Below are 12,844 nucleotides of genomic sequence, written 5' to 3'. Positions count from 1 at the left end.
TGGATACCGTGAAATTGGGGAGAAAAAAAGGGGTAAAATTAAAAATGTAAAAAGCAATAAGCCACCTAAGGGCTGTATCCAGGCACTCTGAGATGCATCGTCCTTGGTATATATGTCACGCCTTAGTTATCTTTGTTATCTTTATTATTTTGGTTAGGTCAGGGTGTGACATGGGGGATTTATGTGTTTAGGCTGGTCTAGGGGTTTTGTATGTTTATGGGGTGTTACTAGTCTAGGTGTTTATGTAAGTCTATGGTTGCCTAGATTGGTCCTCAATTAGAGGCAGGTGTTTATCGTTGTCTCTGATTGGGAACCATATTTAGGCAGCCATGTTCTGTGGGTGGTTGTCTTCTGTCTTTGTGTCGATGCACCAGATAGGACTGCTTCGGTTTTTCACATTTGTTGTTATGTATTTTATAGTGTTCACGTTTATTGTCTTTATTAAACATGTTGAACACTAACCACGCTGCATTTTGGTCCTCCTCTCCTTCAACGGAAGAAAACCGTTACAATATACCACAGCCCCTCGTGACATTTCTTAAATACTGTGTGTTAAGAATTTGTGAACTTCCTGCAAATCAGTACATAACTTTTAATATAATTTGTAAACCATTTGTAAACTTCTTGTAAATCATGACATAACATTTAATACAGATGGTTGACCATTTGTACATTTATTGTAAATTGTTACTTAAACCTGTTTGGGATAGGGGGCAGCATTGGGAAGTTTGGATGGAAAGCGTGCCCAGAGTAAACTACCTGTTACTCAGGCCCAGAAGCTAGGATATGTATATGTAATTAGAAGATTTGGATAGGAAACACTCTAAAGTTTCCAAAACTGTTCAAATAATGTCTGTGAGTATAACAGAACTCATATGGCAGGCGAAAACCTGAGAAACATCCAACCAGGAAGTGGGAATTCTGAGGTTTGTAGTTTAAGTGAATGCCTATCTAATATCCAGTGTCTGTGGGGTCAGATTGCACTTCCTAAGGCTTCCACTAGATATCAACAGTCTTTAGAAGTTGTATCAGGCTTCTATTGTGAAAGGGGAGAGAATAAGACCACTCAGAGTAAGTGGCTCAGCTGAAAGCCATGTGTTGTTTATCGCGTGTGGCCGTGAGCGTCGTCGTTGGTTATCTTTCTTTTCTATTGTCAATGCTGCTGTCCGGTTGAAATAATATTGAATAGTTATGATACAAAAGATCCTAAGGTTTGATTATAGACATCGTTTGACATGTTTCTACGTCTGGATGTTGTGCCCGCGCACTGTGCATATGGATTATTGAACTAAACGTGCAAACAAAAAGGAGGTTTTTGGACATGAAGATGAACTTTATTGAACAAAACAAACATTTATTATGTAACATGGAGTCCTGGGAGTGCCAAAATATGAAGATCATCAAAGGTTAGTGATTCATTTTAACGCTATTTCTGACTTTTGTGACACTTGTCCTTTACTGGAAAATGTCTGTATCGTTTTTATGGCTAGGCGCTGTCCTAACATAATCGCATGATGTGCTTTCGTAGTAAAGCCTTTTTGAAATCGGACACTCTGGCTGGATAAACAAAAAGTTTATCTTTAAAATGGTGTATAATACTTGTATGTTTGAGGAAATTTAATTATGAGATTTCTGTTGTTTGAATTTGGCGCCCTGCAATTTCTGCAGGTGGAACACCCTTCCCAGAAAGGTTAACAAGAATTTAAGCTTTATGCAAATATCAGATATGTCTATGTCCAGGGAAATGTTCTTGTTACTTACAACCTCATGCTAATTGCATTAGCCTACATTAGCTCAACCGTCCCGCAGGGGACCCACCAATCCTGAAGAGGTTTTAATATAGAATATAGTGTTTTTAAGCATTTGTATACTTCTTGTAAATTTTGACATAACCCTGAATGTAGTTTTTAAGCATTTGTAAAGTTATTGTAAATCATCATATAACAGCTAATTTACCGATAGATAAATGACTAGGAATCAGAGAGAAGAAGAGTTAGAGCTGAATCAGAGAGAAGAAGAGTTAGAGTGGAATCAGAGAGAAGAAGAGTTAGAGTGGAATCAGAGAGAAGAAGAGTTAGAGCAGAATCAGAGAGAAGAAGAGTTAGAGCTGAATCAGAGAGAAGGAGAGAGAGCAGAATCAGAGAGAAGAAGAGTTTAGAGCAGAATCAGAGAGAAGAAAAGTTAGAGCTGAATCAGAGAGAAGAAAAGTGAGAGCTGAACCAGAGAGAAGAGTTAGAGCAGAATCAGAGAGAAGAGTTAGAGCAGAATCATAGAGAAGAGAAGAGCAGAATCATAGAGAAGAAGAGTGAGAGCAGAATCAGAGAGAAGAGTGAGAGCAGAATCAGAGAGAAGAGTGAGAGCAGAATCAGAGAGAAGAGTGAGAGCAGAATCAGAGAGAAGAGTGAGAGCAGAATCAGGGAGAAGAGTGAGAGCAGAATCAGAGAGAAGAGTGAGAGCAGAATCAGAGAGAAGAGTGAGAGCAGTATCAGAGAGAAGAGTGAGAGCAGAATCAGAGAGAATAGTGAGAGCAGAATCAGAGAGAAGAGTGAGAGCAGAATCAGAGAGAAGCGTGAGAGCAGAATCAGAGAGAAGAAGAGCGAGAGCAGAATCAGAGAGAAGAAGAGCGAGAGCAGAATCAGAGAGAAGAAGAGCGAGAGCAGGAAAGGGAAGAAGGGGAGGCAAACGAAGTAGAAAGAGAGCAGCTCAGTGTTGAGTCTCACGTCTGGGTTTGTCAGTAGAAAGAGAGCAGCTCAGTGTTGAGTCTCACGTCTGGGTTTGTCAGCAGAAGGAGAGCAGCTCAGTGTTGAGTCTCGTATCTGTGTTTGTCAGCAGAAAGAGAGCAGCTCAGTGTTGAGTCTCACGTCTGGGTTTGTCAGCAGAAAGAGAGCAGCCCAGCATTGAGTCTCACGTCTGGGTTTGTCAGCAGGAGACGACTTGGGTGTACAGGTCCTGCCCTTGGAAAAGCTGATCTGGACTGTCTCATTGGACCGCCAAGGTCTGCCAGTCGGAACGTTCCAGAATATTTGTGAACGATAGCTGGACACGTACTCACACACATTGACTGTAAGTTCCCGACCCATTGAAGAATCCACTGTCTCTTCATTGTAGGGTGGTACAGTATGTGTGGTATGTAGTATGGTTGAACGGTTTATCTTGGGGCGGCAGGGTAGCCTAGTGGTTAGAGTGTAGAGGCGGCAGGGTAGCCTAGTGGTTAGAGTGTAGAGGCGGCAGGGTAGCCTAGTGGTTAGAGCGTTGGACTAGTAACCGGAAGGTTGCAAGTTCAAATGCCCGAGCTGACAAGGTACAAATCTGTCGTTCTGCTCCTGAACAGGCAGTTAACATTTACATTTACATTTAAGTAATTTAGCAGACGCTCTTATCCAGAGCGACTTACAAATTGGTGCATTCACCTTATGACATCCAGTGGAACAGCCACTTTACAATAGTGCATCTAAATCTTTTAAGGGGGGGTGAGAAGGATTACTTTATCCTATCCTAGGTATTCCTTAAAGAGGTGGGGTTTCAGGTGTCTCCGGAAGGTGGTGATTGACTCCGCTGTCCTGGCGTCGTGAGGGAGTTTGTTCCACCATTGGGGGGCCAGAGCAGCGAACAGTTTTGACTGGGCTGAGCGGGAACTGTACTTCCTCAGTGGTAGGGAGGCGAGCAGGCCAGAGGTGGATGAACGCAGTGCCCTTGTTTGGGTGTAGGGCCTGATCAGAGCCTGGAGGTACTGAGGTGCCGTTCCCCTCACAGCTCCGTAGGCAAGCACCATGGTCTTGTAGCGGATGCGAGCTTCAACTGGAAGCCAGTGGAGAGAGCGGAGGAGCGGGGTGACGTGAGAGAACTTGGGAAGGTTGAACACCAGACTGGCTGCGGCGTTCTGGATGAGTTGTAGGGGTTTAATGGCACAGGCAGGGAGCCCAGCCAACAGCGAGTTGCAGTAATCCAGACGGGAGATGACAAGTGCCTGGATTAGGACCTGCGCCGCTTCCTGTGTGAGGCAGGGTCGTACTCTGCGGATGTTGTAGAGCATGAACCTACAGGAACGGGCCACCGCCTTGATGTTAGTTGAGAACGACAGGGTGTTGTCCAGGATCACGCCAAGGTTCTTAGCGCTCAGGGAGGAGGACACAATGGAGTTGTCAACCGTGATGGCGAGATCATGGAACGGGCAGTCCTTCCCCGGGAGGAAGAGCAGCTCCGTCTTGCCGAGGTTCAGCTTGAGGTGGTGATCCGTCATCCACACTGATATGTCTGCCAGACATGCAGAGATGCGATTCGCCACCTGGTCATCAGAAGGGGGAAAGGAGAAGATTAATTGTGTGTCGTCTGCATAGCAATGATAGGAGAGACCATGTGAGGTTATGACAGAGCCAAGTGACTTGGTGTATAGCGAGAATAGGAGAGGGCCTAGAACAGAGCCCTGGGGGACACCAGTGGTGAGAGCATGTGGTGAGGAGACGGATTCTCGCCATGCCACCTGGTAGGAGCGACCTGTCAGGTAGGACGCAATCCAAGCGTGGGCCGCGCCGGAGATGCCCAACTCGGAGAGGGTGGAGAGGAGGATCTGATGGTTCACCGTATCGAAGGCAGCCGATAGGTCTAGAAGGATGAGAGCAGAGGAGAGAGTTAGCTTTAGCAGTGCGGAGCGCCTCCGTGATACAGAGAAGAGCAGTCTCAGTTGAATGACTAGTCTTGAAACCTGACTGATTTGGATCAAGAAGGTCATTCTGAGAGAGATAGCGGGAGAGCTGGCCAAGGACGGCACGTTCAAGAGTTTTTTGGAGAGAAAAGAAAGAAGGGATACTGGTCTGTAGTTGTTGACATCGGAGGGATCGAGTGTAGGTTTTTTCAGAAGGGGTGCAACTCTCGCTCTCTTGAAGACGGAAGGGACGTAGCCAGCGGTCAGGGATGAGTTGATGAGCGAGGTGAGGTAAGGGAGAAGGTCTCCGGAAATGGTCTGGAGAAGAGAGGAGGGGATAGGGTCAAGCGGGCAGGTTGTTGGGCGGCGGCCGTCACAAGACGCGAGATTTCATCTGGAGAGAGAGGGAGAAAGAGGTCAGAGCACAGGGTAGGGCAGTGTGAGCAGAACCAGCGGTGTCGTTTGACTTAGCAAACGAGGATCGGATGTCGTCGACCTTCTTTTCAAAATGGTTGACGAAGTCATCTGCAGAGAGGGAGGAGGGGGAGGGGGAGGAGGATTCAGGAGGGAGGAGAAGGTGGCAAAGAGCTTCCCTAGGGTTAGAGGCAGATGCTTGGAATTTAGAGTGGTAGAAAGTGGCTTTAGCAGCAGAGACAGAAGAGGAAAATGTAGAGAGGAGGGAGTGAAAGGATGCCAGGTCCGCAGGGAGGCGAGTTTTCCTCCATTTCCGCTCGGCTGCCCGGAGCCCTGTTCTGTGAGCTCGCAATGAGTCGTCGAGCCACGGAGCGGGAGGAGGACCGAGCCGGCCTGGAGGATAGTGGACATAGAGAGTCAAAGGATGCAGAAAGGGAGGAGAGGAGGGTTGAGGAGGCAGAATCAGGAGATAGGTTGGAGAAGGTTTGAGCAGAGGGAAGAGATGATAGGATGGAAGAGGAGAGAGTAGCGGGGGAGAGAGAGCGAAGGTTGGGACGGCGCAATACCATCCGAGTAGGGGCAGTGTGGGAAGTGTTGGATGAGAGCGAGAGGGAAAAGGATACAAGGTAGTGGTCGGAGACTTGGAGGGGAGTTGCAATGAGGTTAGTGGAAGAACAGCATCTAGTAAAGATGAGGTCGAGCGTATTGCCTGCCTTGTGAGTAGGGGGGGAAGGTGAGAGGGAGAGGTCAAAAGAGGAGAGGAGTGGAAAGAAGGAGGCAGAGAGGAATGAGTCAAAGGTAGACGTGGGGAGGTTAAGCTTGAAAGGGCTGGTAACTGTGACAGCATGGAATTCAAAGGAGGCGATAGACAGATGGGTAAGGGGAGAAAGAGAGAATGACCACTTGGGAGAGATGAGGATCCCGGTGCCACCACCCCGCTGACCAGAAGCTCTCGGGGTGTACGAGAACACGTGGGCTGACGAAGAGAGAGCAGTAGGAGTAGCAGTGTTATCTGTGGTGATCCATGTTTCCGTCAGTGCCAAGAAGTCGAGGGACTGGAGGGAGGGATAGGCTGAGATGAACTCTGCCTTGTTGGCCGCAGATCGGCAGTTCCAGAGGCTACCGGAGACCTGGAACTCCACGTGGGTCGTGCGCGCTGGGACCACCAGATTAGGGTGGCCGCGGCCACGCGGTGTGGAGCGTTTGTATGGTCTGTGCAGAGAGGAGAGAACAGGGATAGACAGACACATAGTTGACAGGCTACAGAAGAGGCTACGCTAATGCAAAGGAGATTGGAATGACAAGTGGACTACACGTCTCGAATGTTCAGAAAGTTGAGCTTACGTAGCAAGAATCTTATTGACTAAAATGATTAAAATGATACAGTACTGCTGTAGTAGGCTAGCTGGCAGTGGCTGCGTTGTTGACTTTGTAGGCTAGCTGGCAGTGGCTGCGTTGTTGACACTACACTAATCAAGTCGTTCCGTTGAGTGTAATAGTTTCTACAGTGCTGCTATTCGGGGCTAGCTGGCTAGCTAGCAGTGTTGATTACGTTACGTTGCGTTAAAAGAACGACAATAGCTGGCTAGCTAACCTAGAAAATCGCTCTAGACTACACAATTATCTTTGATACAAAGACGGCTATGTAGCTAGCTATGTAGCTAGCTACGATCAAACAAATCAAACCGTTGTACTGTAATGAAATGAAATGAAAATGTGATACTACCTGTGGAGCGGCGGAATGCGACCGGGTTGTTGAGTGCGGAAGTTCTATTCGGTAGACGTTGGCTAGCTGTTGGCTAGCTAGCAGTGTCTCCTACGTTAAGGACGACAAATAGCTGGCTAGCTAACCTCGGTAAATTAAGATAATCACTCTAAAACTACACACTCTAAACTACACAATTATCTTGGATACGAAGACAGCAAAGACAACTATGTAGCTAGCTAACACTACACTAATCAAGTCGTTCAGTTGAGTGTAATAGTTTCTACAGTGCTGCTATTCGGTAGACGGTGGACGTTTGCTAGCTGGCTAGCTGCTGGGCAGATAGCAGTGTAGACTACGTTAGGACGACGAAATACGATAATTACGCAATTATCTTTGATACAAAGACGGCTATGTAGCTAGCTAAGAAGAAATTGCTAAGATTAGACAAATCAAACCGTTGTACTATAATGAAATGTAATGAAATGTAATGAAAAGTTATACTACCTGTGGACCGAAGTGCGGATGCGACCGCTCGCTCCAACCCGGAAGCACTGTTCCTAGGGCCGTCTTTGAAAATAAGATTGTGTTCTTAACTGACTTGCCTAGTTAAATAAAGGTAAAATAAAAAACATAAAATCTTGAGTGTGTAAACAAAAAAAATCATCAAATGATGCAGTATGCTGTTCTACTGTAAAGAACAATGTAAGCCACCAGACGTTGTATCCTTTGTCTGGGTGCAGGACTTGTGGATCCTTGTCTGATATTGTCTCTTAATAGATTTGCATTTGTATTTGTATCTGCTGTTCTCTATCTTTCTCTCTCTCTGTGTGTGTGTGTGTGTGCTAAATCCCCACTCTCCCCTGGGTCACCTTGTGTGGCTCCTCTCCTAATTCAACATTGTAATATTTATGTGTAGAAGGACTTGTTTATCTGTCTCTCAGGAATAGTGGGATGAAAGGAGTGGGAGGAGGAGAGAAGTATGTCTGCGAGTCTCGCTCCCTCTATATTCCGTGCTCTATCTCCCCCATTCTCTTTCTCGTTCCTTGCTCCACTGAGTTGGGGATATAATGAAGGCGAAGATAAAAGAGAACCTGAGAGAGGAGGAAGAGAGAAGAAAGATTGCCATATATTTGGTATTTCTCTCTCTCTCTCTTTCTCTTTCTCTTTCTCGGAAGCTGAATTTGTGAAGTGATTTGTTACCGGGTATCTTTCTCCAATTGTTCTCCCTTTCTCTCTCTCTCTCTCTCTCTCTCTCTCTCTCTCTCTCTCTCTCTCTCTCTCTTCCCTGTCTCTCTCTCTCTAGCTCTCTCTCTCTCTCTCTCTCTCTCTTCCCTGTCTCTCTCTCGCTCTCTCTCTCTCTCTCTCTTCCCTGTCTCTCTCTCTCTCTCTCTCTCTCCCTTCTCTCTCTCTCTCTCTCTCTCTCTCTCTCTCTCTCTCTTCCCTGTCTCTCTCTCTCTCTCTCTCTCTCTTCCTTGTCTCTCTCTCTCTCTCTCTCTCTCTCTCTCTCTCTCTCTCTCTCTCTCTCTCTTTCTCTCTCTCTCTTCCCTGTCTCTCTCTCGCTCATATGTTTATGCCAAAACAAGTGGAATAGACAATAAACAAAAGGGAAATTAACATGGGAAACACAAAAATTCACAAAGAACGTAGACATTTCAAATGTTATAAAATTCTCTCTCTCTCTCTCTCTCTCTCTCTCTCTCTCTCTCTCTCTCTCTCTCTCTCTCTCTTCCCTGTCTCTCTCTCTCTCTCTCTCTCTCTTCCCTGTCTCTCTCTCTCTCTCTCTCTCTCTCTCTCTCTCGCTCTCTCTCTCTCTCTCTCTCTCTTCCCTGTCTCTCTTTCTCTCTCTCTCTCTCTCTCTCACACTATCTCGTTCTCTTCCATCTCCCTCTCTCCTCCTCCCTCCCTCTCTTTCTTTCTTCCTCTCTCTCTCTAAATGCCATTCAATACAAAGGGTTTTACTGGCATGGGAAACATATGTTTATGCCAAAACAAGTGGAATAGACAATAAACAAAAGGGAAATTAACATGGGAAACACTAGTAAAATTTACACTCACAAAAATTCACAAAAAACGTAGACATTTCAAATGTTATAAAATTCTCTCTCTCTCTCTCTCTCTCTCTCTCTCTCTCTCTCTTTGAAAACTTCTCTCTCTCTCTCCCTCTCTCTCTCTGTCTCTCTCTCTCTCTCTCTCTCTCTCTCTCTCTCTCTCTCTCTCTCTCTCTCTATCTATACTGCAGTGTGCTAAATCATGGTCACACAGAGTAGTAATTGGCAGTCTTAAACAAATCTACCGTGGAACAAAAGTATAAATCTCACACACATGGTTATGGGCTCAACAGAAAGAAGTCACCTGTACAATGTCATGGAATGGAAATGTGTTGCATTTTGAGTTTGTATCAAAATATTACACATCACAGGAGACTGAAATATAACAAACAAAAACACATCGTTGACATAGAAACACGGGATTAACCACGTTTTGTTTTCTCTCGAAATAATCTTTACGAATTATGAAATTCTGAAACATATTATTAACATTACACCCATGAGAAAAAGAGGACAAGAAGAAATGTCTACGGATCTGAGGGCTAGACGGAACCTGTGTCTGTGTGTGTAGGTGTATGTATGTGTCTGTGTGTGTATGTGTATGTATGTGTCTGTGTGTGTAGGTGTATGTATGTGTCTGTGTGTGTAGGTGTATGTATGTGTCTGTGTGTGTCTGTGTGTGTAGGTGTCTGTGTGTGTCTGTGTCTGTGTGTGTAGGTGTATGTATGTGTCTGTGTGTGTCTGTGTGTGTAGGTGTCTGTGTGTGTCTGTGTGTGTAGGTGTCTGTGTGTAGGTGTCTGTGTGTGTAGGTGTATGTATGTGTCTGTGTGTGTCTGTGTGTGTAGGTGTATGTATGTGTCTGTGTGTGTAGGTGTATGTATGTGTCTGTGTGTGTCTGTGTGTGTAGGTGTATGTATGTGTCTGTGTGTGTCTGTGTGTGTAGGTGTCTGTGTGTGTCTGTGTGTGTAGGTGTCTGTGTGTAGGTGTCTGTGTGTGTAGGTGTCTGTGTGTGTCTGTGTGTGTCTGTGTGTGTCTGTGTGTGTCTGTGTGTGAAGGTGTATGTAGGTGTCTGTGTGTGTAGGTGTCTGTGTGTAGGTGTCTGTGTGTGTATGTGTCTGTGTGTGTAGGTGTATGTAGGTGTAGGTGTCTGTGTCTGTGTGTGTCTGTGTGTGAAGGTGTATGTAGGTGTCTGTGTGTGTAGGTGTCTGTGTGTGTAGGTGTCTGTGTGTGTAGGTGTCTGTGTGTGTATGTGTCTGTGTGTGTAGGTGTCTGTGTGTGTAGGTGTATGTATGTGTCTGTGTGTGTCTGTGTGTGTAGGTGTATGTATGTGTCTGTATGTGTCTGTGTGTGTAGGTGTATGTATGTGTCTGTGTGTGTAGGTGTATGTATGTGTCTGTGTGTGTCTGTATGTGTCTGTGTGTGTAGGTGTATGTATGTGTCTGTGTGTGTCTGTGTGTGTAGGTGTCTGTATGTGTCTGTGTGTGTAGGTGTATGTATGTGTCTGTGTGTGTCTGTATGTGTCTGTGTGTGTAGGTGTATGTATGTGTCTGTGTGTGTAGGTGTATGTATGTGTAGGTGTATGTATGTGTCTGTGTGTGTAGGTGTATGTGTGTGTAGGTGTATGTATGTGTCTGTGTGTGTAGGTGTCTGTGTGTGTAGGTGTCTGTGTGTGTAGGTGTCTGTGTGTGTATGTGTCTGTGTGTGTAGGTGTCTGTGTGTGTAGGTGTCTGTGTGTGTAGGTGTCTGTGTGTGTATGTGTCTGTGTGTGTCTGTGTGTGTAGGTGTATGTATGTGTCTGTGTGTGTCTGTGTGTGTAGGTGTCTGTGTGTGTATGTGTCTGTGTGTGTAGGTGTCTGTGTGTGTATGTGTCTGTGTGTGTAGGTGTATGTATGTGTCTGTGTGTCTGTGTGTGTAGGTGTATGTATGTGTCTGTGTGTGTATGTGTCTGTGTGTATGTGTCTGTAGGTGTATGTATGTGTCTGTGTGTGTAGCTGTATGTATGTGTCTGTGTGTGTAGGTGTATGTATGTGTCTGTGTGTGTCTGTGTCTGTGTGTGTCTGTGTGTGTATGTGTCTGTGTGTGTAGGTGTATGTATGTGTCTGTGTGTGTATGTGTCTGTGTGTGTCTGTGTGTGTAGGTGTATGTATGTGTCTGTGTGTGTAGGTGTATGTATGTGTCTGTGTGTGTATGTGTCTGTGTGTGTAGGTGTATGTATGTGTCTGTGTGTGTCTGTGTGTGTATGTGTCTGTAGGTGTATGTATGTGTCTGTGTGTGTAGCTGTATGTATGTGTCTGTGTGTGTCTGTGTCTGTGTGTGTAGCTGTATGTAGGTGTCTGTGTGTGTAGCTGTATGTATGTGTCTGTGTGTGTCTGTGTGTGTAGGTGTATGTATGTGTCTGTGTGTGTAGGTGTATGTATGTGTCTGTGTGTGTCTGTGTGTGTATGTGTCTGTGTGTGTATGTGTCTGTGTGTGTAGGTGTATGTATGTGTCTGTGTGTGTCTGTGTGTGTGTGTATGTGTCTGTGTGTGTATGTGTCTGTGTGTGTCTGTGTGTGTAGGTGTATGTATGTGTCTGTGTGTGTCTGTGTGTGTAGGTGTCTGTGTGTGTATGTGTCTGTGTGTGTAGGTGTCTGTGTGTGTAGGTGTCTGTGTGTGTATGTGTCTGTATGTGTCTGTGTGTGTAGGTGTATGTATGTGTCTGTGTGTGTAGGTGTATGTATGTGTCTGTGTGTGTATGTGTCTGTGTGTGTAGGTGTATGTATGTGTCTGTGTGTGTCTGTGTGTAGGTGTATGTATGTGTCTGTGTGTGTCTGTGTGTGTAGGTGTATGTATGTGTCTGTGTGTGTATGTGTATGTGTCTGTGTGTGTAGGTGTGTGTATGTGTATGTATGTGTCTGTGTGTGTAGGTGTCTGTGTGTGTAGGTGTATGTATGTGTCTGTGTGTGTCTGTGTGTGTATGTGTCTGTGTGTGTAGCTGTATGTATGTGTCTGTGTGTGTAGGTGTATGTATGTGTCTGTGTGTGTCTGTGTCTGTGTGTGTCTGTGTGTGTAGCTGTATGTATGTGTCTGTGTGTGTCTGTGTGTGTAGGTGTATGTATGTGTCTGTGTGTGTAGGTGTATGTATGTGTCTGTGTGTGTCTGTGTGTGTATGTGTCTGTGTGTGTATGTGTCTGTGTGTGTAGGTGTATGTATGTGTCTGTGTGTGTCTGTGTGTGTATGTGTCTGTGTGTGTCTGTGTGTGTATGTGTCTGTGTGTGTATGTGTCTGTGTGTGTAGGTGTATGTATGTGTCTGTGTGTGTCTGTGTGTGTATGTGTCTGTGTGTGTAGGTGTATGTATGTGTCTGTGTGTGTATGTGTCTGTGTGTGTCTGTGTGTGTAGGTGTATGTATGTGTCTGTGTGTGTAGGTGTATGTATGTGTCTGTGTGTGTATGTGTCTGTGTCTGTATGTGTCTGTGTGTGTAGGTGTGTGTATGTGTATGTATGTGTCTGTGTATGTATGTGTCTGTGTGTGTAGGTGTATGTGTCTGTGTGTGTCTGTGTGTATATGTGTCTGTGTGTGTAGGTGTATGTAGGTGTCTGTGTGTGTCTGTGTGTGTAGGTGTCTGTGTGTGTATGTGTCTGTGTGTGTAGGTGTCTGTGTGTGTAGGTGTCTGTATGTGTCTGTGTGTGTAGGTGTATGTATGTGTCTGTGTGTGTAGGTGTCTGTGTGTGTATGTGTCTGTGTGTGTAGGTGTCTGTATGTGTCTGTGTGTGTAGGTGTATGTATGTGTCTGTGTGTGTCTGTGTGTGTATGTGTCTGTGTGTGTAGGTGTGTATGTGTCTGTGTGTGTAGGTGTATGTATGTGTCTGTGTGTGTCTGTGTGTGTATGTGTCTGTGTGTGTATGTGTCTGTGTGTGTAGGTGTATGTAGGTGTCTGTATGTGTCTGTGTGTGTCTGTGTGTGTAGGTGTCTGTGTGTGTCTGTGTCTGTGTGTGTAGGTGTATGTATGTGTCTGTGTGTGTCTGTGTGTGTATGTGTCTGTGTGTGTATG

This window comes from Oncorhynchus nerka, linkage group LG4 (genome assembly GCF_034236695.1).
Source record: "Oncorhynchus nerka isolate Pitt River linkage group LG4, Oner_Uvic_2.0, whole genome shotgun sequence".
NCBI classification, from domain to species: domain Eukaryota; kingdom Metazoa; phylum Chordata; class Actinopteri; order Salmoniformes; family Salmonidae; genus Oncorhynchus; species Oncorhynchus nerka.
Note: the sequence above shows the minus strand (reverse complement) of the source record.